Consider the following 22,565-nt stretch of genomic DNA (forward strand, 5'->3'; position numbering starts at 1 on the left):
GATAACACAGGACTTCTTGCCTGGAACGACAAAGAGGCTTGAATTGCCATTAATATTACCGTTACTTCCGCTTGTAAATACCGTGTGATGCGCTAGTAGTGTGACCCGCTGTACTATAGTATAGCGCCCTGAATCAACCATTCTCAGCTCTACTTGGTCCCAGTGCCAATTTTTATAAATGTATCGATGGATGCAGATGTATTTGAGTTGCAGCAGTTTTTGAGTTTTCCAGTGTTTTTCCAGATGAATATTGCTCCTTTTCCATTTTTTTTCCAGTCATAATTGATTTACATTAAAGAGGAACTGTAACGACAAAACGGCCCCTGGGGGGTACTCACCTCGGGTGGGGGAAGCCTCAGGATCCTAATGAGGCTTCCCACGCCGTCCTGCGTCCCTCGGGGGTCTCGCTGTAGCCCTCCGTACAGCCGTGACGCAATATTTACCTTCCTGGCTCCTGCGCAGGCGCTCTGATGCCTCTCGGCGCCGAAGTAGGCGGAAATACCCGATCACCGTCGGGTCTGCTCTACTGCGCAGGCGCAAGTTTCCGGCGCCTGCGCAGTAGAGCGGACCTGACGGAGATCGGGTATTTCCGTCTATTTCCGTGCAGAAAGTCGCCACAGCGCCCCCGCTGGAGCCAGCAAAGGTAAATATTGAACTGACAGTCGGCACAGTCGCCGGCTGTTCGGAGGGCTGCGGCGAGACCCCCGTGGGACAGAGGACGGCGTGGGAAGCCTCATTAGGATCCGGAGGCTTCCCCCTCACCCGAGGTGAGTACCCCCCAGGGGATCTTTTTAATGTTACAGAGTCTCTTTAAGGTTCTATTAGGAGCATATTAAAAAAACATGTTACTAATTCAGTACTTTGAAATAGATTTGCTTGCCCTGCGGACATCATCACTCTAGCCCCACTACAGTCTCCGAGCTGGTGGGTGGGGTTAATGCTGTTGCCTGTGTCAGCTGATTACTGGAAACACGTCACATGATCCTTACAGTTGAGGTGTTAGCTGCTAATGTCCTGCTATTGGCTAAGCAGAGGTACTAAGCAATGTGTGTGTGTGTGGGATGGAGGCGGGGGGTGATTTGGCATGATAACTCTAAAGGTGGCCATACATCTAATGATGTGGCTGTACGATCGACCATTTGATTCGATCATCTTATAGAATCCAGAGAGAATTGAGTGTTTCAGTATGTTCAGTCAATGAAAAGTGGCTAATATCATGTCGAATCAACCAGCTTGGTGGATCGAGCCGGATGCAAGATATCGGTCGTTCGCACAGGCTACTGTTCACGTCATTTGATCTACTCTGAATACATTTTTTTGCATTCAAAGCATAGAGACACAGCATGGTTCGGATCAATTAGTGAAGGTGAATTGCATAGACTATCGTTTGTAGTGTGTGGGCCACTAGTCCATCGATTTTCGATCTACCATACTGAAGCCGTTTCCTTAATAAAGTCAATTGCTTTGTCAATTGATTCAGAATTGCTAGATGTATGACTACCTTAAAGAAAACCTGAACTGAAAATTAAAAGTCAAAATAAGCATACACAAGTCATACTTACCTTCCAAGTAGTCTACTCCTCAGTGTCTTTCTCCTGTCCCGCATCCTATTTGTTCACTGTGATCAAGGGAATTTTCCGTCCTCCATTTTGAAAATGGCCATTACCCATAACAGCTTTCTGGTCAGCACACAGTCAAACTGTAACATCGCCCACTTGAGCCATAGGGAAACATGGACATTACCTGGTACATCAGTTTTCCTCTCAGCTATAACTGACAGCAACTGATATTTTACTGACAGCAACTGATATATTTCAGATCTGACAAAATATTGTCAGAACTGGAAGGGATTATTGTCAGAAGAAAATGGTGAGCTTCTGAGAGGAACTGATGGCAAGGTAACTATGCAATGTTCATTTGAAGTTATCTCATGTGTTTATTTTAAATATTTTTACTCAGTACAGGTTCTCTTTAAAGTGAACCTCCGGGCTAAAAATCTACTCAGCAGAACTGAAAAGGCTTGGTGTTTCTTTAACCGTATCACAGCATCAGAACTTTGTTTTTCTTACCAAAGCATCATTTTTAGCTGCATTTTTTAGCTAAGCTCAGCCCCATCAAGGAAAACTACCCGGGCTTTTTACCCTGATGCCGTGCAAAGCATGATGGGATTTCCTATGTTGTTGTTCACATTGCCTAGCAACTGGGTGGGGTGATCAGCACACAGGACAGTTGGAACTGTGTCTCATGCTCCCTGTCACCTCCTTTCAACCAAAAAGATGGCTGCACACATGAAATCACAAACATTTGCCTGTTCTTTTTAAACAGGGTGCATACGAGATTATATTACCTATCTATTTTAATTAACATAACTAATGTAACTTAATGACAGTATGTTTGTTTAGGCTGGAGTTCCTCTTTAAAGAGGCACAGTGACATCACACTGTGGGAGGGGTTTCACCACAATATCAGCCATACAGAGCCCCCTGATGATCCGTTTGTGAAAAGGAATATATTTCTCTTGGGAAAGGGGGTATCAGCTACTGATTGGGATGAAGTTCAATGCTTGGTTACGGTTTCCATTCCATTGACTGATCTTAACTTTGAGTTCTGCTGGCCACTGGGAGGGTAACAACAAAAAGCGTTCAATCACAGAAATGCAGTCCAATTGTTATCCTAAGACAGAGGGTCAAGGGACGGTAAATGTGCAAGACATCTGTGTACATGGATACAACATACTTTTGTCAGATTAACCAGGTCACTTGTGTAGCGAGACAGACTGGATCGCTAATTAATGTAACGGGGCCTCTTAGTGGATACCGCCTCCAGTGGCACCCTGCCTCCCAGAATCATGCAGACACCAGTATCAATCAATATATTTATTCCCCACAGACCAACGTGATCTAATGGGGTGAAGTAAGCAATAGAAAATATAGCACTGATCAAACACTTGTTAACTCAGCAAGATCATAACAATAAAAGTAATATGCTTCACACATTCAAAGTGCATCAAAAGTGTATGTCCAAAGTAGCCACCTCCTGCGCCCCTCCAGTGTTACTCCTAAACAAGAGTACACTAGACTGGCGCAGAACGCACCGCAGCAAATGGACAAGCTTAATAAACTGCAATCAACACACGGTAGTAACCTCTTGCACCCCTCCAGTGTCACTGTAAAGAAGTGCACACTACACTGGCGAAAGACGCACAACCATAGCAAAGAGACAAACTTAAGAAAATGCAATCAGTAGCACAACCTTATTTAACTCCCGACTGGCCAGTGGGCTATAATGCAGTTCTGCACTCGGGGTACCCCTTTAAGGAACATTATGTGCACAGTTGGGCGCCTTGTGAAAAAGCTGCAGCCGCAGGTAGACTCCTGATGCACTCAGCAATAACAGCATAGATGCCAGTGATGTGAGAGGGGACAGGTTAACCAGGCTATAGTTCAGAATGGCAGGCTATGGCAAACAGTCCTGACATGCACTGTCCACAGTTTGTTGTAAGAGGAGTGGTATGACTCCTAAACCTCTCAGCCAGGTTACTGCCCCTTTATCACTGCAAAGATAGTTCCTACCATGAGGTGCAGGGCCAGTCCCTGATAATGGTCACTCAGCAGGTGCAGAACTCACAGGCAGAAATTTTGAGGAGACTGAGATTCTTTGTAATCCAGCTAAAATGGTTCCTTCTGAAGTCCACACGGCTTGTACAATCCAGACTCCACCAACTTCACAGGTTCACACAGTTCTGGCCTGGCAGCTGTATCCTTTCCCCAAGATCCAGCAGCAAGATTCAGCTCAGGGTGCAGCAAATCTGTGTCACAGGATCCCTTCTTCACACTCAGCAATCAAATGGAAGCCAGTCCTATCGATTTAGCGTACATTAAAAAGGGGCGCTGGGAAAAAAGGGCGCGGGGTTTTAAACGATAAACATGGATAACGTACTATATTTCGTTTAAAAATAATGTTTTATAAAGTTATAAATCATTAAATAATGTTCATGAAATCGGCAATTGTGAAAATGTTAATCTTCCGTTTAAAAAGTGAAACGTATAATAACGTTTAAAAAAAAATTAGTAAGTAACCCTCCCTGTACCTACCCCTAACCCCTAGACCCCCGTATTGGTGCCTAAACCTAAGACCCCCCTGGTGGTGCCTAAACCTAAGACCCCACTGGTGGTGCCTAAACCTAAGACCCCCCTGGTGGTGCCTAAACCTAAGACCCCCCTGGTGGTGCCTAAACCTAAGACCCCCTGGTGGTGCCTAAACCTAAGACCCCCCTGGTGGTGCCTAAACCTAAGACCCCCCTGGTGGTGCCTAAACTTAAGACCCCCCTGGTGGTGCCTAAACCTAAGACCCCCCTGTGATAAGCATTAACCTATTTTGGTTCCTGGACGTAGTTTCTACGTCCAGGAACCATGCGCCCTACCACGCGCTCCCACGGCCGATCGTGCGCGTGCACGCGCACTCCCGGCCGCGGATTCGGTAGCCAAGGAATCAATGTATCGGGCTACGTCATGTAAACAAACTCATGGCCGCCATCTTGTGGCCAAAAAGTAATACTACACCTGAAAAAAAGAAAAAGAAAGAATTAACACACATTTACATTATAAATCTATGGTTTACCTCCCACCCTCCCAAAAGTACCCAAATAAAATGTTTTGTATTAAAAAAAAAAAAAACATTACAATTAAAAAAAAAAAAACATGTAAATATTTACCTAAGGGTCTAAACTTTTTAAATATCAATGTAAAGATGAAATATTTCTATATTTTTTTATTTTAAACTTGTTAATAGTGATAGATGCAAAATGGAAAAAATGCACCTTTATTTCCAAATAAAATATTGTCGCCATACATTGTGATAGGGACATAATTTTAACGGTGTAATAACCGGGACATATGGGCATATACAATACGTGAGTTTTAATTATGGAGGCATGTATTATTTTAAAACTATAATGGCTGAAAACTGATAAATAATGAATTTTTCCATTTTTTTCTTATTCTTCCTGTTAAAATGCGTTTACAGTAAAGTGGCTCTTAGCAAAATGTACCCCCCAAAGAAAGCCTAATTGGTGGCGGAAAAAACAAGATATAGATCAGTGCATTGTGATAAGTAGTGATAAAGTTATAGGCTAATGAATGGGAGGTGAACATTTCTCTCGTGAAAACCACGGAACCTGAATGGGTTAATAACGTTTCAAAAAAATATTGTGCGGTTTTTCGTTTAAAAATAATATTAAAACATTTATAAATCATTAAATAATGTGTGATAATGAGGAGCAGTTATAAAACATTAAGTCTCCGGGCGCCGCTTTTAAAACGTTATTTTTCTCCGGCGCCCTTTTTTCCTGTTGGGCGCCCATTAAACGATATTTATTATGGGAGTGAATGGCGGCGCCCTTTTTGTCCACTAGCCTCCTGCGCCCTTTTTTACTGTTACCATGGATTTAGGCCTGAAGATCCAGTCCCAGTCATTCCAGACCTCACTCCCAGGCTCTAGTGTTGTCCGGATCATGAACGATTCGGATCTTTGATCCGAATCTATTTTGTGAGTCGAATCATCCGAATCATCAAAATGAGTGATTCGGATCGCAAAGGGGGCGGGGCCAGGAGCGGCACGCCCCCTCTCAGCGGGCAACGGGGTCCTGGAAGGAAGCAAAGCAGAGATGGATCGCTCTGTTGGAGGGGAGCCAGCCTTGCAGGGACAGGTAGATGAGAGAGAGGGGACATTGGTGCCACTGCCAGATATGTGTAGAGCACAAATACTGGCTGAAATGTGCTGCTCATTATAGGCTGTCTGTTCCGTAGTTGTGCACAGTGAACACATTGGAAACTTTTGGCACAGCTCAGTAACAATACAGGCAGCATGCTGGGCTAGGACAGGGCAGGCACTGTGATTGCTGTGCAATATGATCCTCCTGCACTGCTCTAAACAGCTGCACTTCACTTCTGGGAATGCTTTGGGGAATGGGAGTTGGGAGTATACAGATGAACATATAGGTGAAATATATGTAAAGCATGATTGCAGCATGTTGGTATTGTGTGCAAACAAACATTTCTGCTCATCCCTCCTCCCTTCTTTGTCCACTCCCTGCCCTCTGTCCATCTTCTCCCCTTCTCTGTGTGTCCACCCCCTCCCCTTCTCCTGTCCTGCTAGTCATTTCACCCCCGAATGCTTCCCTTGTAAAAGGAAAAAGAGAAGAACCGAGAGCCCGATATGGTGTAGTATGTCAAGATAATTGGATTATTAGAAAGAGTATGAATTGTATACTCACAAACCAGGGTTACCTCCAGGCAACCACTGTGTAGGCAGGTGAGGAGATTAGCCTGTCCCCACTCAGGATTAAGAAGTCGCTCTCTGTAGGCTTGAAAAAGAAGAAGGGGTATCCCCCTCCACCAAAGGTGGATACAATCAGTATTATGATAGAGAACAGAGGCGCCAAAAGGATAAAAACAATATTTAAAAGTTTTAAAATTATTGCTTAGGAGGCAGTGGTGGACTCACCTCCCATAAGCAGACACAACGACTGTGTATTCACAAAAGGGAAATTTATTGGTATACTCCAATTAGGATCGCAACGCGTTTCGCAGGTCAAACCCGCTTCATCAGGCAATTATAGGAAGGAGCACACAACAGCAGTATGTCCAGATAGCACCTGGCGCCTCAGCACTTCCCTTGTAAAATGATCCAAGATTCGGATCAAAGATCCGGATCTTTTCAATGATCCGATTCGAATCATCCGGATCATTGAAAAGATCCGAACTTCGCATCTCTACCAGGTTCTAGGCACACCAGCCACACCTCAGCTCCCAGCAGCCTCTGCTCACTCCAGCCTCTCTTCCAGAATTCTCTGCAGTCTTAAAGGAACTATGCCCTCTAAAGGCAGCAGTATATAACATATCAATAACAGCACATTATATGGTGTTACATTTGTTTTTTAATGTACTAAAAGGGAAGAGATAAACAAAATCATAGTGTTTCTTTTAATAATAAGTATAACAACTTCTGATCCCTGAGTCCCTGACTGATTAGTTAATGCAATTTGTTTTCAGTGTGACCACACTATCCCTATCTAGACTATCAGTGGCGTAGCTAAGGAGTTGTGGGCCCCGATGCAAGTTTTACTATGGGGCCCCCCAAGCACTCTGTACATAACAATTGATACGACGCACCATGTTATTGCACATCCCATTCATATAGACAAATCATAGCATCATAATAAATAAACACACAAACAACAGTTGGCGAAAAGGCCGCGGCCATTTATTTTGGGGTAACCAAAAGATGTTTCCATAATAAACAATTGAATTTTTTGTTTTATTTAATAACTGAACAAGTAAAACATCACACAACTTTATTAACCAAATGTCCGCCCGCAGGGTGACATTACCCAGAAGGTACCCCAATGACCGCGACAGCGTAACTATAACTGGGAGGGGGGATGTCAGACGCTTGCTTCAGTCGGCTGCAGGATCCACGCAGCCGACCCTTTATATACTGCTGGCTCCCTTCCCATAGGCTGTTCCTTCAAACCCTGCACACCTGCAAAATTAAACAGACAAGAGCCAGTACCTGAGGGAAATACCCTTCAGGGACGGCTCTAACATGCAGGTGCAAGCTGATTGCTTGCACCTAGCAAAATCTGCCAGTGGCAACTACAGTGTCAGAGGTGCAAGAAGGGGATGGGGAACAGCTTGTTAATGATTACCACTATTCAAAGTATCTGTAGAAGTGATTATTATGAGCACAGGACCAATAGAGAGATAATACTGTATTTGAGGGAGGGCCCTTCGGGGCACCTCTGGCCCAAGGGCCCTGATGCGGTCGCAACCTCTGCAACCCCTACTGCTACGCCCCTGTAGACTATATAACTATTTGTATGGATTTAAAATGGTGAATATAAACTCTATGAACTGGGAAAGGAAAAGGGGGGGGGGGTTCTCCCCTTGAGAGGAAAAAAAGTTGAAATAGGGGACTACGAGGTAAGGGGAATTAAAGAGAGGAGCGAAAATAAAAGCTAACGGAGGCGGAGAGAAGAAAGAGATAAAAGGGATGAGAGTAAAGAAGGAATAATATAGTGTACAGCAGGATAACTGAGGGGGGGGGGGGATGAAACAGGTAAGAAAGGAGAGGGAAATAAAGGAGAGAATCAGAGAAGAAATAGAAAGGATTATATGCGGGGAGGGGGAAGGAGAGGAGGTTGAGGGAGTGAGGGAAAGTGAAGGGATGATGGAGGAGTAGAGAAGATAGAAGGTCTTAGGTAAAAAGGAAAAATAAATGGAGGAGAGGACAGAGAAGGTATGGTGGAGAGGAGAGAGAAGGTATGGTGGAGAGGACACAGAAGGTATGGTGGAGAGGACACAGAAGGTATGGTGGAGAGGACACAGAAGGTATGGTGGAGAGGACACAGAAGGTATGGTGGAGAGGACACAGAAGGTATGGTGGAGAGGACACAGAAGGTATGGTGGAGAGGACACAGAAGGTATGGTGGAGAGGACACAGAAGGGATAATATGGGGGAATAGAGGCACAAGAAATAAAGGAGAGGAGATAGGAACATATGGGGAGAGAGGCAAGAGGAATAAGAGAGCGGAAACATCAGAAAGAAAAGAGAAATAATGGATTGGAGGTGAAACACAGGGGAAAGGCATGAAGCCTTGTTAGGTCATGAGTTAGTGGGTGGTGCCATTTTATACGGGCAGTACAGTAGTTTGTACTCCTTTATTAGAGGATCATACCTGGTTTATTGTGTTTGTTTCTAGAGCTATCTCCCAGATTATCTTAAAAGCACCATAAATGTCAAAAGAAATATTTCCATAAAATACATAAAGCAAAAGTAAATTGACAAACATGTAGAATATCCCTTTAGGCTGCTCACAGTTATCCGTGCAAATGCACATTGATTCTTCATGTTTTGTACATACCAGATCTTACATTTTGCATTTGCTTTTTTCCTCTGCAATTTTGTGTTGTGTTTGTTTTGTTTTTGATTTTTGTGTGATCTGTCTGATTGGGATTGGTGTGTGCATGCCAATGTAGTTAATTTACATGAGAACGTATCCGAATAACTGTAAAATGGGACGGGATTTTCACATAACAAATGCGATTTTTCCGCATTTTTATTGACTTACATCACATGTGAATCGCACATCACACACGGAAAAAATCATCGCTGCAGCACGAAAAAATACAGAAATATTGCAAAATGCTTGAAAAATTTAATAAACATGAGTCAAAGGTGATGCTACTGAAATATATTAGATGTGCAAAGTAATGCAACTAATTCTGCATTATGCACTGTCACAGGAGCCCTTGTGGCTGACCGCACTTAGCCTTCTAAACGGTGCCAGCGCACAGATCGTGCGAACTCTGGTTGCAGTCAATGCGCAGGAACCGTTAAGAATTAGCCGCAGACAACTCAGAAGGGAGCCTGTGAGACACGGGTAATTACAACGTCACCTACTGGTTCAGAGTAAACTGCCACCACCGCGGTTACTATGGGACCGTGGGGCCCACTAACTGACTGACTAATCCTGCGAATAAAACGGTTAAACACACGATATTCTGTCTAGCCAACAACAAACAAACAGTAGCGTATCTTCAGAGACCCGGGATCATTTCTGTGTGTGCTGATAAGCAGGGTAGCGAAACAGTGAATGACTTGGGAAAAGTCGTTTATTCACGCAATATAAATAATTAATATATACAGACAATTATGAAAATCAACAATTATTAAAACAGTAATAGCCAGTATGAAAAATAAAAGAAGGGAGAAAAATACTTAGTTCCTGGAAAGATGTCCTTATTGTGGGAAGAATCATAAAGTCCTTGGTTTCAAAGTCCAGAGTTCAGACCAGGTGGATGCCAGCATATCCTCAAGCTGGCATCTGATGAGTGCAAGATGGTTCAGTGTGGAGGACTCCAGCCCGCCTGCTGGCTCTGTGCTTTTGATGAAGCTGGTTTGGGGGTGTGGCAGTGCCAGCCCCCTCTGAGCTACCAGCAAATGACAGTTCATTCCCTCTGAGAGATTTTAGAGCTAAACTTATGAATTGCTGTAACTCCTGAACCATACATGTTACATTTAGGGGGGTAACAGCTTCAGACTTGTTGGAAAATACAGATTAATATGACATCAGACACGGCTAAGCCAGCGGGTCAGGCTCCTGAGAAGATTCATATCTCGATAACCGGACGGTCTATCCCAAGGAATTTCATATCAGCACGATGGCCAGATTTTACCGGACAAGACGATATGAATTTTATAGCTGTGCGACATACGGTTTTCGTATGCCGACAGGAAATCATATCACCCATGCTTTCCTTATGGCCCATGCTCGGTGCCGGATCGGCTGGCTTTCTATGGCCCCCCTGTGGAGACAGTTTCCTGGTCCTTTTCATGGGGACATCTGCTGTAGGGGGAATGAGCTGGGCCCCACAGGGAGTCCAGCCACGTGCGACATTCCGGAGGGGTGAGGGGACTGCTTTGGCTCACAGGGGAACAGATCTCTGGATTTAAAACAACACAAAAATGTCATTTTCGGATCGCTTGCCTGACTACACAGATCCGACAGGGAGCGATCAGGAAAGCGACTGTGAATTCTCTAGATTCACCTGCGTTTCTCACGGCTATTCCGTGACACCTCCCTTTCCTGACGCTGTGTAGAGGGTTGTCAGCAAGACATCCGTCGTAGCAGCCATTGGCGCTGTTGGGCCTAGTTCCCCCTGACACCAGGACAGCCCATCAGCGTTCCGGTGTCGGCCAACCTGGCTGACGGGTCTCGGGTTGCCGGTGCGGCAGGGAAACCTATTGGAGCCTGTGGCTCGGTTCCCCTGGACCGGTCGCGGTCTGCTACCCTCAGGGTTGACCCGACATGGACCGTTCTGGACAGGGCGTTTGCGCCACTGCAGTCGGACGTGGTGTCTGCCGGGACTGCTGACAACGGGCAGTGGGTTGGTTAGGTCAACAGCCAGCCCACGCAGGGTTCCCCTGCTAAGTGGCTGTGGACCTAAGGGAACCCCGCGGGAATCCCTGGACCTTCCCAGCTCCTGACAGACGGCACATGCTCCGCAGTAGTTTGCTACATCCCTGTTCATCCGGGGCCAATAAAACTGTTTCCGAATACCGGCAAGTGTCTTGCGGACCCCTGAGTGCCCTGTCAGAGGATTACCATGTGCGGATTTCAGCACATGTCCCCTGAACGCACTCGGGACCACAAGCCATTTGGTATTCGCGTGGGATCTACCTGCAGGGGGCTGTACAGACTCACTGTACAGTCTCCCACCTTCCCAGTACACCTTGAAAGCGGCCCCGTCTGCGAGGGGCTCAGCGGCTTGCTGCCTGAGCACCTCCAGGCTTGGGTCACTTTGTAGTGCGGCTGAGAATACGGCGCTGTCAGTTTCAGCCAACTGGCTCATGTCACACGAGGGCAGCGGCGGAAAGGTCTCATCCCTGCGGTCAGAGGAGGGGGAGGAGGCCGGAACCCCCTCCACCTGTTCTGAGCTCGGGTTCTGAGCAGTGCAGCTGCGCGGTACTGCTAGCACAGGTACACTGTCAGAATGGCACAGACGGACATTACTCAAGTCATCATTGCATGCAGTAATGACATTGACAGGTATAGACATTTTTCCATTACAGACAGGTTGTACAGTAAACTCAGGTACAGTTACAGCATCATCACAGCAGACAGTCTGTACATCAAACTCAGGTGCCTTTGAAGCAGGCACTATTGAACCTGGTACCCTTGAACTGGGCACATTCAACCCGCCTCCCCCTGGTGCTCCCCCAAGTGTATAAAGTACCTGGTGGTGGGTGGAGAGTCCGTCTCCTTCCGTGAGCGACAAGGCAGTCGTGGCAGGTTCATAGTAGGACACAAGCTTGCCCAAATCAGTCCCTAGCAACACAGGGACTGGGAGATCCTTCATAACCCCAACAACCCGTTCTTGGACTCCTCCCACTCCCCAATCCAGCTTCACTTTTGCGTGGGCTATGTGGAAAAGGGTGCCCTCTACTCCAGTAAGGGCAAGGGATCGGCTGGAGCTGATGCTCTCCTTTGGTACAAGGTGTGAGTGAACTAACGTGAGGTCAGCTCCGGTGTCTCGGAATCCGGTGACAACTTTGCCGTTCACTCTAACAAGTTGCTGCTGGTCGGTTCGGTCGCGGATTTCCTTTCCGCGGGCAAACAGGACAACATCTGATGATCCAGGCTGTGGTTCGCTGGCGGATTGCCTCTGCTGTGGGTGAGGTGCAGGTGATGCAGATGATCCAGGTGCTGGTGGTGTCTGTCTCCGCTCCGGACAGTCGAATTTCATGTGTCCGGGCTGGCGGCAGTAGTGACAGGTGACCTCTCCAGGCGCTGCAGGCCTGGGTGCAGCAGCTGCGCTGGGTGGCCTCTGTGGAGGACGGCTCACAGGGGCAGGAGGGTCTGCCGAGGTATTGGGCTGACCTCCTCTCCAGCTGGATGGGACAGTTCTGCGGGTATCAGCCACCCGGGTAGTTGCAAAAGTCTCAGCAAGGTCTGCAGCGACAGTGGCTGAAGCCGGCCTGCGTTCTAACACAAACTGTCGTACATCAGCAGGGCAAATGTTCAGAAATTGTTCGAGGACTATCAAGTCCTCCAGGACGCCATAAGACCCTTTGGTGAGGCCTAGTGTCCACTGGCGGAGTGTGGTGAGCAAGCTGCTGGCCACATCTCGGTACGAATCAGAAGACTTTTTCTGCCAGGCCCTGAACTTTTTCCGATAGGCTTCTGGCGTCAGCTGGTACTTAGTAAGGATAGCGTCTTTTATAGCAGCATAATCATTATCCTTTTCCGCAGGCAATTCTGCGAAAGCATCAAGCGCTTTGTAGCGCAGCAAAGGTGTCAGATGTCTGGCCCACTGGTCTGGGGACAGACGATACTGACGGCATGCTTTTTCAAAAGACCGCAAAAACAAGTCAATGTCTGTGTCTTTTTCAATATTAGCAAATTTAAATTTTGCACTTACGGGTGCTGCAGCTCCTTCAGCAGGGAGGCTGGGCGGTGAACTCCGGCTGGCCTGTTGCACTTTTGCCATGTTTAGCTCATGCTGTCGTTGGCGCTCCCGTTCTCGCTCAGCGGCATCCCTCTCCGCGTGGCGTTCAGCAGCAGCAGCCTTGCGTTCTGCAGATTGGCGCTCCCGTTCCTCTCGTGCTTCCATGTACTGCATGTACTTTTCCAGGTCAGTCTCCATCAGCTTTTGTAATGCCTGCTGCATTACCGGGTCAGCACCCATGGACAGTCCAGTACTGGCCGGTTCCAGGCGAGTACTTTCAGAAACTCTGGGGTTGGGGTCCACACTGACATTCTCCTGCGTAACTGTTGATGCAGGGCCCTCAGGATGCACAACCTCTGTACGGTCAGGAGTCTCAGTCTCTGGTTCCCCTAGACTGTCAGATGGGCTGGTATCCACTTCAGCGGACACTCCCGGCTCCCGCAGTTGCTGGGCATCCCATCTGGACAAGTCTGCTATCAGGTCCCGTTTGTTCTTGCGGAGGATGCCAATGCCCCTCTCTTCGCAAAGATTTTCCAGGTCTGCTAGGCACATGTTCTGGTAGTTCCCGGACATTTCCATGCCAAATAAAATAAAACTTTTGGGGAGGGGTACTGGCTACACAGTCTCTCTGTATATATAAAAAATATATTGCCTTCCAGCTACACCAACGAATTAGTTCGTTTCTCGATAGCGCTAGCGCTATCGTAGATACTTTCAGCACAACACAGGTCCCAACCGCTGCCTAACACTGTCACAGGAGCCCTTGTGGCTGACCGCACTTAGCCTTCTAAACGGTGCCAGCGCACAGATCGTGCGAACTCTGGTCGCAGTCAATGCGCAGGAACCGTTAAGAATTAGCCGCAGACAACTCAGAAGGGAGCCTGTGAGACACGGGTAATTACAACGTCACCTACTGGTTCAGAGTAAACTGCCACCACCGCGGTTACTATGGGACCGTGGGGCCCACTAACTGACTGACTAATCCTGCGAATAAAACGGTTAAACACACGATATTCTGTCTAGCCAACAACAAACAAACAGTAGCGTATCTTCAGAGACCCGGGATCATTTCTGTGTGTGCTGATAAGCAGGGTAGCGAAACAGTGAATGACTTGGGAAAAGTCGTTTATTCACGCAATATAAATAATTAATATATACAGACAATTATGAAAATCAACAATTATTAAAACAGTAATAGCCAGTATGAAAAATAAAAGAAGGGAGAAAAATACTTAGTTCCTGGAAAGATGTCCTTATTGTGGGAAGAATCATAAAGTCCTTGGTTTCAAAGTCCAGAGTTCAGACCAGGTGGATGCCAGCATATCCTCAAGCTGGCATCTGATGAGTGCAAGATGGTTCAGTGTGGAGGACTCCAGCCCGCCTGCTGGCTCTGTGCTTTTGATGAAGCTGGTTTGGGGGTGTGGCAGTGCCAGCCCCCTCTGAGCTACCAGCAAATGACAGTTCATTCCCTCTGAGAGATTTTAGAGCTAAACTTATGAATTGCTGTAACTCCTGAACCATACATGTTACATTTAGGGGGGTAACAGCTTCAGACTTGTTGGAAAATACAGATTAATATGACATCAGACACGGCTAAGCCAGCGGGTCAGGCTCCTGAGAAGATTCATATCTCGATAACCGGACGGTCTATCCCAAGGAATTTCATATCAGCACGATGGCCAGATTTTACCGGACAAGACGATATGAATTTTATAGCTGTGCGACATACGGTTTTCGTATGCCGACAGGAAATCATATCACCCATGCTTTCCTTATGGCCCATGCTCGGTGCCGGATCGGCTGGCTTTCTATGGCCCCCCTGTGGAGACAGTTTCCTGGTCCTTTTCATGGGGACATCTGCTGTAGGGGGAATGAGCTGGGCCCCACAGGGAGTCCAGCCACGTGCGACATTCCGGAGGGGTGAGGGGACTGCTTTGGCTCACAGGGGAACAGATCTCTGGATTTAAAACAACACAAAAATGTCATTTTCGGATCGCTTGCCTGACTACACAGATCCGACAGGGAGCGATCAGGAAAGCGACTGTGAATTCTCTAGATTCACCTGCGTTTCTCACGGCTATTCCGTGACATGCACATATCTCCGCCTCCCCTTTCCATAGAGCACTGCACAGTTTTGGCTTTAAGCAGTCATCCTAAACTAGCCCCCCTCTCCCTGACAATTAATAAATAAGTAAATCTCCATTTGTGTCCACATTGCTTAAAGGGAACCTAAATCGGCATAAAACATATGCTACATGCTCGCGCTAAATTACCGAACGCTCGATAAAGCATTTGGTAAGCGTTCGGTAACACTTGATGAATTGAGGCCATGGTCTGGATCCAGTGGGGTTTTTTTTATATGATACTCATTTTTTGTATTAAATTGATAATAAAAATTACTTTTTTTCGTTATTATACTATTGTTATTGTGTATATGTGTATATACATGAACTTATGTGGGTCTTTATAAACTGTAAAGTAAAAAAAACACTTAATTGTTCCTTACATGTGTTTACAGTGTAAGTGATACTATTGAAATTCTGCTACTCTACAAGCCCAGCGTTGCAATTTTACAACATCCTCCCAAAAAGTTACTAAAATGTCAAAATAAAATAAAACCCTGATTTAGGCATCACAAGCCTCCTATAACAACATGTGAAAGGTTGAAAAAAATTTTTTGAAGTTTTTTTCTATATTTGGGTCTCTAGGGGTTAAAGTGGATCCGAGGTGAACTTTTACTCATTGCATAATTGTGTTCCTATCCTATTGTTTATAGGGCATTCCTCAAGCCAAATACTTTTTTGTTTTTGTTTTAATACTCTAATTCCCTATAAACTAAATAAACCACACCTGCGGGATTTCAGAGAGCCTTGACAGTAGCAAGGGCTCATGGGAGCTCAGTCTGGGCAGGAGGAGGTGTTACTAGCCATTGATTTCAGAGGCAGAGGGGAGGAGGGAGGAAGGGGGATTAGGTTTTTTTCACAGGCTGAGTGCTCAAGATACAGATAACCCTGCCTCTGTGTAATGTTTACAAACAACATGGCTGCTGTCATTGTATCACAGGAAGAAATAATCATTTTCTATTAAAGCTGTTTGCCACCATGTGCCAAAATTACATCCTGAAGATACCAACTACATCCAGGAATGTGGGCGCTGCAGTTTGGTGAAAACAGTGGTGTTTTGGCTATTGCACAGCCAGACACCATAGCAGTGAGGACTAGTGTTGGGCGAACAGTGTTCGCCACTGTTCGGGTTCTGCAGAACATCACCCTGTTCGGGTGATGTTCGAGTTCGGCCGAACACCTGACGGTGCTCGGCCAAACCGTTCGGCCACATGGCCGAACTAAGAGCGCATGGCCGAACGTTCCCCGAACGTTCGGCTAGCGCTGTGATTGGCCGAACGGGTCACGTGGTTCGGGCCCGAACGCGCTCTGATTGGCCGAACGGTCACGTAGTTCGGGTAAATAAATACCCGAACCACGTCATATCTCCGCCATTTGTCTGTGGGTTTAGCTTTGGGTAGGCAGGCAGGGTAGTTCGCTCTCCAGCCACGCTAGCCAGGGTCCCCCCCAGTCATTGTGTGTCGCTGCTGGGAACAGTAGTACACCGCTCGCTCAGCCACACTATATATAGCATTGTTTACTGCCACTGTGTACCTCGCTCAGCCACGCTATATATATAGCATTGTGTTTTCTGACACTCTGTGTACACGGCTTAGCCTGACTAATATAGCATTGTGTGTACTGCCACTGTGCACCTCGCTCAGCCACGCTATATATAGCATTGTGTGTACTGCCACTGTGCACCTCGCTCAGCCACGCTATATATAGCATTGTGTGTACTGCCACTGTGCACCTCGCTCAGCCACGCTATATATAGCATTGTGTGTACTGCCACTGTGCACCTCGCTCAGCCACGCTATATATATAGCATTGTGTTTTCTGACACTCTGTGTACACGGCTTAGCCTGACTAATATAGCATTGTGTGTACTGCCACTGTGCACCTCGCTCAGCCACGCTATATATAGCATTGTGTGTACTGCCACTGTGCACCTCGCTCAGCCACGCTATATATAGCATTGTGTGTACTGCCACTGTGCACCTCGCTCAGCCACGCTATACATAGCATTGTGTGTACTGCCACTGTGCACCTCGCTCAGCCACGCTATATATATAGCATTGTGTTTTCTGACACTCTGTGTACACGGCTTAGCCTGACTAATATAGCATTGTGTGTACTGCCACTGTGCACCTCGCTCAGCCACGCTATATATAGCATTGTGTGTACTGCCACTGTGCACCTCGCTCAGCCACGCTATATATAGCATTGTGTGTACTGCCACTGTGCACCTCGCTCAGCCACGCTATATATAGCATTGTGTTTTCTGACACTCTGTGTACACGGCTTAGCCTGACTAATATAGCATTGTGTGTACTGCCACTGTGCACCTCGCTCAGCCACGCTATATATAGCATTGTGTTTTCTGACACTCTGTGTACACGGCTTAGCCTGGCTCTATAGCATTGTGTGTACTGCCACTGTGCACCTCGCTCAGCCACGCTATATATAGCATTGTGTTTACTGCCACTCTGTGTACACCGCTCAGCCAGACTATATACCGTTGTTTACTGACACTCTGTGTACACCGCTCAGCCAGACTATATACCATTGTTTACTGACACTCTGTGTACACGGCTCAGCCTGACTATAAAGCATTGTGTGTAGAGTTGGGCCGAACGGTTCGCCGGCGAACGTGGTTCGCGCGAACGTAGGTGGTTCGCGTGCGGGTACCGCACGCGAACCTTTTGCGGAAGAAGTTCGGTTCGCCCCATAATGCACTGAGGGTCAACTTTGACCCTCTACATCACAGTCAGCAGGCCCAGTGTAGCCAATTAGGCTACACTAGCCCCTGGAGCCCCACCCCCCTTATATAAGGCAGGCAGCGGCGGCCATTACGGCCACTCGTGTGCCTGCATTAGTGAGAGTAGGGCGAGCTGCTGCAGTCTCTAATATAGGGAAAGATTAGTTAGGCTTAACTTCTTCCTGGCTGCATACCTGTTCTGTTCAGTGAGCCCTCAGCCCACTGCATACCTGTACTGTGATCCTGCCACTGCATACCTGTTCAGTGATCCTGCCACTGCATACCTGTTCAGTGATCCTGCCACTGCATACCTGTTCTGTTCAGTGAGCCCTCAGCCCACTGCATACCTGTACTGTGATCCTGCCACTCCATACCTGTTCAGTGATCCTGCCACTGCATACCTGTTCTGTTCAGTGAGCCCTCAGCCCACTGCATACCTGTACTGTGATCCTGCCACTGCATACCTGTTCAGTGATCCTGCCACTGCATACCTGTTCAGTGATCCTGCCACTGCATACCTGTTCTGTTCAGTGAGCCCTCAGCCCACTGCATACCTGTACTGTGATCCTGCCACTCCATACCTGTTCAGTGATCCTGCCACTGCATACCTGTTCTGTTCAGTGAGCCCTCAGCCCACTGCATACCTGTACTGTGATCCTGCCACTCCATACCTGTTCAGTGATCCTGCCACTGCATACCTGTTCAGTGATCCTGCCACTGCATACCTGTTCTGTGAACCCGCCACTGTATACCTGTTCTGTTCAGTGGACCCGCCACTGTATACCTGTTCTGTGAACCCGCCACTGTATACCTGTTCTGTTCAGTGGACCCGCCACTGTATACCTGTTCTGTTCAGTGGACCCGCCACTGTATACCTGTTCTGTTCAGTGGACCCGCCACTGTATACCTGTTTAGTGAACACGCCACTGCATACCTATTGTGTTCAGTGATCCTGCCACTGCATACCTGTTCTGTGAACCCGCCACTGTATACCTGTTCTGTTCAGTGGACCCGCCACTGTATACCTGTTCTGTGAACCCGCCACTGTATACCTGTTCTGTTCAGTGGACCCGCCACTGTATACCTGTTCTGTTCAATGGACCCGCCACTGTATACCTGTTCTGTTCAGTGGACCCGCCACTGTATACCTGTTTAGTGAACACGCCACTGCATACCTATTGTGTTCAGTGATCCTGCCACTGCATACCTGTTCTGTGAACCCGCCACTGTATACCTGTTCTGTTCAGTGGACCCGCCACTGTATACCTGTTCTGTGAACCCGCCACTGTATACCTGTTCTGTTCAGTGGACCCGCCACTGTATACCTGTTCTGTTCAGTGGACCCGCCACTGTATACCTGTTCTGTTCAGTGGACCCGCCACTGTATACCTGTTTAGTGAACACGCCACTGCATACCTATTGTGTTCAGTGATCCTGCCACTGCATACCTGTTCTGTGAACCCGCCACTGTATACCTGTTCTGTTCAGTGGACCCGCCACTGTATACCTGTTCTGTGAACCCTCCACTGTATACCTGTTCTGTTCAGTGGACCCGCCACTGTATACCTGTTCTGTTCAGTGGACCCGCCACTGTATACCTGTATGCTGTCCTGCCTGTTGAGGGACCCCCGTATAAAAAACCTCAAGGGGAATGAGCTGTACTGGGTGGCCACACTACTAGACCCTCGGTACAGGCACAAAGTGGCGGACCTGTTACCAACTCACCGGAAGGTGGAAAGGATGCAGCACATGCAGAACCAGCTGTCAACTATGCTTTACAATGCCTTTAAGGGTGATGTGACGGCACAACGCCAGCAAGGTACCACTGCCACTAATCCTCCTCCCGTGTCCACGCAGTCAAAGACAGGACGCTCCAGCGATCTCATGGTGATGTCGGACATGCGGACGTTCTTTAGTCCAACGCCTCGCCGTAGCCCTTCCGGATCCACCCTCCACCAACGCCTCGACCGGCAGGTAGCCGACTACCTGGCCTTAAGTGTGGATGTAGACACTGCTGTGAACAGCGATGAGGAACCCTTGAACTACTGGGTGCGCAGGCTTGACCTGTGGCCAGAGCTGTCCCAATTTGCCATCCAACTTCTCTCCTGCCCTGCCGCAAGCGTCCTCTCAGAAAGGACCTTCAGCGCAGCTGGAGGCATTGTCACAGAGAAGAGAAGTCGCCTAAGTCACAAAAGTGTTAAGTACCTCACCTTTATCAAAATGAATGAGGCATGGATCCCGGAGGGCTGCTGCCCGCCCCAAGACTAAGTCAGTCCCCGCACACACAGCATCTCTGCCTGCACGCCGTGTGACTGGCTGCCTGGCCTGCCCCAAAAAGACTAAGTCGCTCCCAGTCCCTCCACACAGCATGTCTGCCTGCAGGCCGCTTCACTACCTTCTCCGCCACCACCAACAGGGTCCGGGACTCCAGGCGGATTGCTGAATTTTTTAGGCCGCTGCTAGCAGCGGCCGCTGTAATAATTTTTATGGTGCGTGTACATGACTGCCTAATTTTTCTGGCTGCACTGAGGGCAGCTGCAACAACAAAAGAAAAGGCATGTACATGCGCCCATTCCCCTTCGTGATCATTACCTTGCCGTGGTGAAGGGGCTTGCGTATCACAATGAAGCAATGACCGGCGCCTAGATGAGTGTCTCGGGGGGCACACAAAAGATAATAAGGTCGTTGCTTCATTGTGGTCAGACCAAATTTGATCAGCTGGACAGTCACTGTTCTGTCATTCAGCTACATCAGCCAGGCCGACCATATGGGCTGTAAAGCCACCAAAACCTGCACTCTCGCCATGGTGCGCACCAGTCCAGCACGGCCGTCACTAGTACAAACAGCTGTTTGCGGTGCGTTACACGGTGAGTTTGGTGTGCCAGTGTGAAGCAGTACCTTAATTACACTACCTGATTGATGTATACACATGCAAGATGTTTTAAAGCACTTTAGGCCTGTCATTTAGCATTCAATGTGATTTCTGCCCTTAAAACGCTGCTTTGCGTCAAATCCAGATTTTTCCCGGGGACTTTTGGCGTGTATCCCACTCCGTCATGCCCCCCTCCAGGTGTTAGACCCCTTGAAACATCTTTTCCATCACTTTTGTGGCCAGCATAATTATTTTTTTTTTCAAAGTTCGCATCCCCATTGAAGTCTATTGCGGTTCGCGAACTTTAACGCGAACCGAACGTTCCGCGAAAGTTCGCGAACCCGGTTCGCGAACCTAAAATCGGAGGTTCGGCCCAACTCTAATTGTGTGTACTGCCACTGTGCACCTCGCTCAGCCACGCTATATATAGCATTGTGTTTTCTGACACTCTGTGTACACGGCTTAGTCTGACTATATAGCATTGTGTGTACTGCCACTGTGCACCTCGCTCAGCCACGCTATATATAGCATTGTGTTTACTGCCACTCTGTGTACACCGCTCAGCCAGACTATATACCGTTGTTTACTGACACTCTGTGTACACCGCTCAGCCAGACTATATACCATTGTTTACTGACACTCTGTGTACACGGCTTAGCCTGACTAATATAGCATTGTGTGTACTGCCACTGTGCACCTCGCTCAGCCACGCTATATATAGCATTGTGTTTTCTGACACTCTGTGTACACGGCTTAGCCAGACTATATAGCATTGTGTGTACTGCCACTCTGTGTACACCGCTCAGCCAGACTATATAGCATTGTGTTTACTTCCACTCTGTGTCTGCTGGGCCTGGGAACAGTAGTACACCGCTCACCCGCCACTGTATAGCATTGTGCTCTGTGTCGCTGCTGGGAATAGTGGTACTGTATAGCATTTCTGTACTGCCACTGTACTGCTGCCAGTCAGCGTGTACTGTAAGGATAAGTGAAATGAGGAAGAAATCCGGTGAAAGAGGAAGGGGCAAGGGAAGAGGTGTTTCCCCTGACGGTTCACGTACAGGCCACAGGGGAGCACCCAAGAAAACCCACTCAATACCGCCCATGTTGTCCAGGACAACAACCCTCACAAATCCAAAAGAACAGGACCAGATAATTACTTGGATGACCTCTCAAGCGTCCAGCAGTGGGTTAAGCAGCACCAGCACATCACGCACGAGGTCCGAGTCCTCAGCCAGTTACAAGGAGCCAGTGGGCACAAAGCTGACACAACCGGCAGCGACACCACGCACACAACTGCCAGATAACCAGTCCTATGAATTACCTCAGGACACAATGGGGTATTCGCAGGAGCTATTCCCAGCCCAACAAACTTCCACCTATGAAAGGTCAATGGAGGAACAGCCAGAAATGTTGTGCCCAGATTCACAACCATTAACTGTGGGAAATGCACCGCGCACTGAAATACAAGGCGAGTCCGAGGAGGACTCGGAAACCCAAATCCCAGAGCAAGTTGGGCAGGAGGGGTTGCAATTGCAGGAGGTCGGCCGACAAGATCTGGAAGACGACGTTGGAGTGAGCTGCGCAGAGGTTGTTCTGGGGAGCTCTACTCCACGGCGGCGGCCCCCCACAATGACATATGACGAGTTTGAGGAGATGGAAGAGGAGGGTATGGACAATGTGGACAGAGACCCAGATTTTATTTGTGAACGAGAACATCGCCGTAGTAGCAGCAGCACAGATGAGTCTGTTGAAGAACCCACTGCTGCACGAGTTCGCCTTGTGCCACAAGGTAGGCGGCGCGCAATTTCAGGCACCAC

At 47.8% G+C, this 22,565-nt stretch overlaps 1 protein-coding gene across 1 annotated transcript in view; it reads left to right on the forward strand.

The window, feature by feature from the left end:
* Nucleotides 1-979: 979 nt before the first annotated feature.
* LOC137525529 (uncharacterized) overlaps nt 980-22,565 on the forward strand; it is a 103,265-nt gene continuing 81,679 nt past the window's right edge. The window contains exon 1 of the mRNA XM_068246656.1: nt 980-1,034. The gene's annotated coding sequence lies outside the window, so the exon portion shown is untranslated. The remainder of the gene's footprint in view (nt 1,035-22,565) is intronic.

Source organism: Hyperolius riggenbachi, chromosome 7 (genome assembly GCF_040937935.1).
Source record: "Hyperolius riggenbachi isolate aHypRig1 chromosome 7, aHypRig1.pri, whole genome shotgun sequence".
NCBI lineage: Eukaryota > Metazoa > Chordata > Amphibia > Anura > Hyperoliidae > Hyperolius > Hyperolius riggenbachi.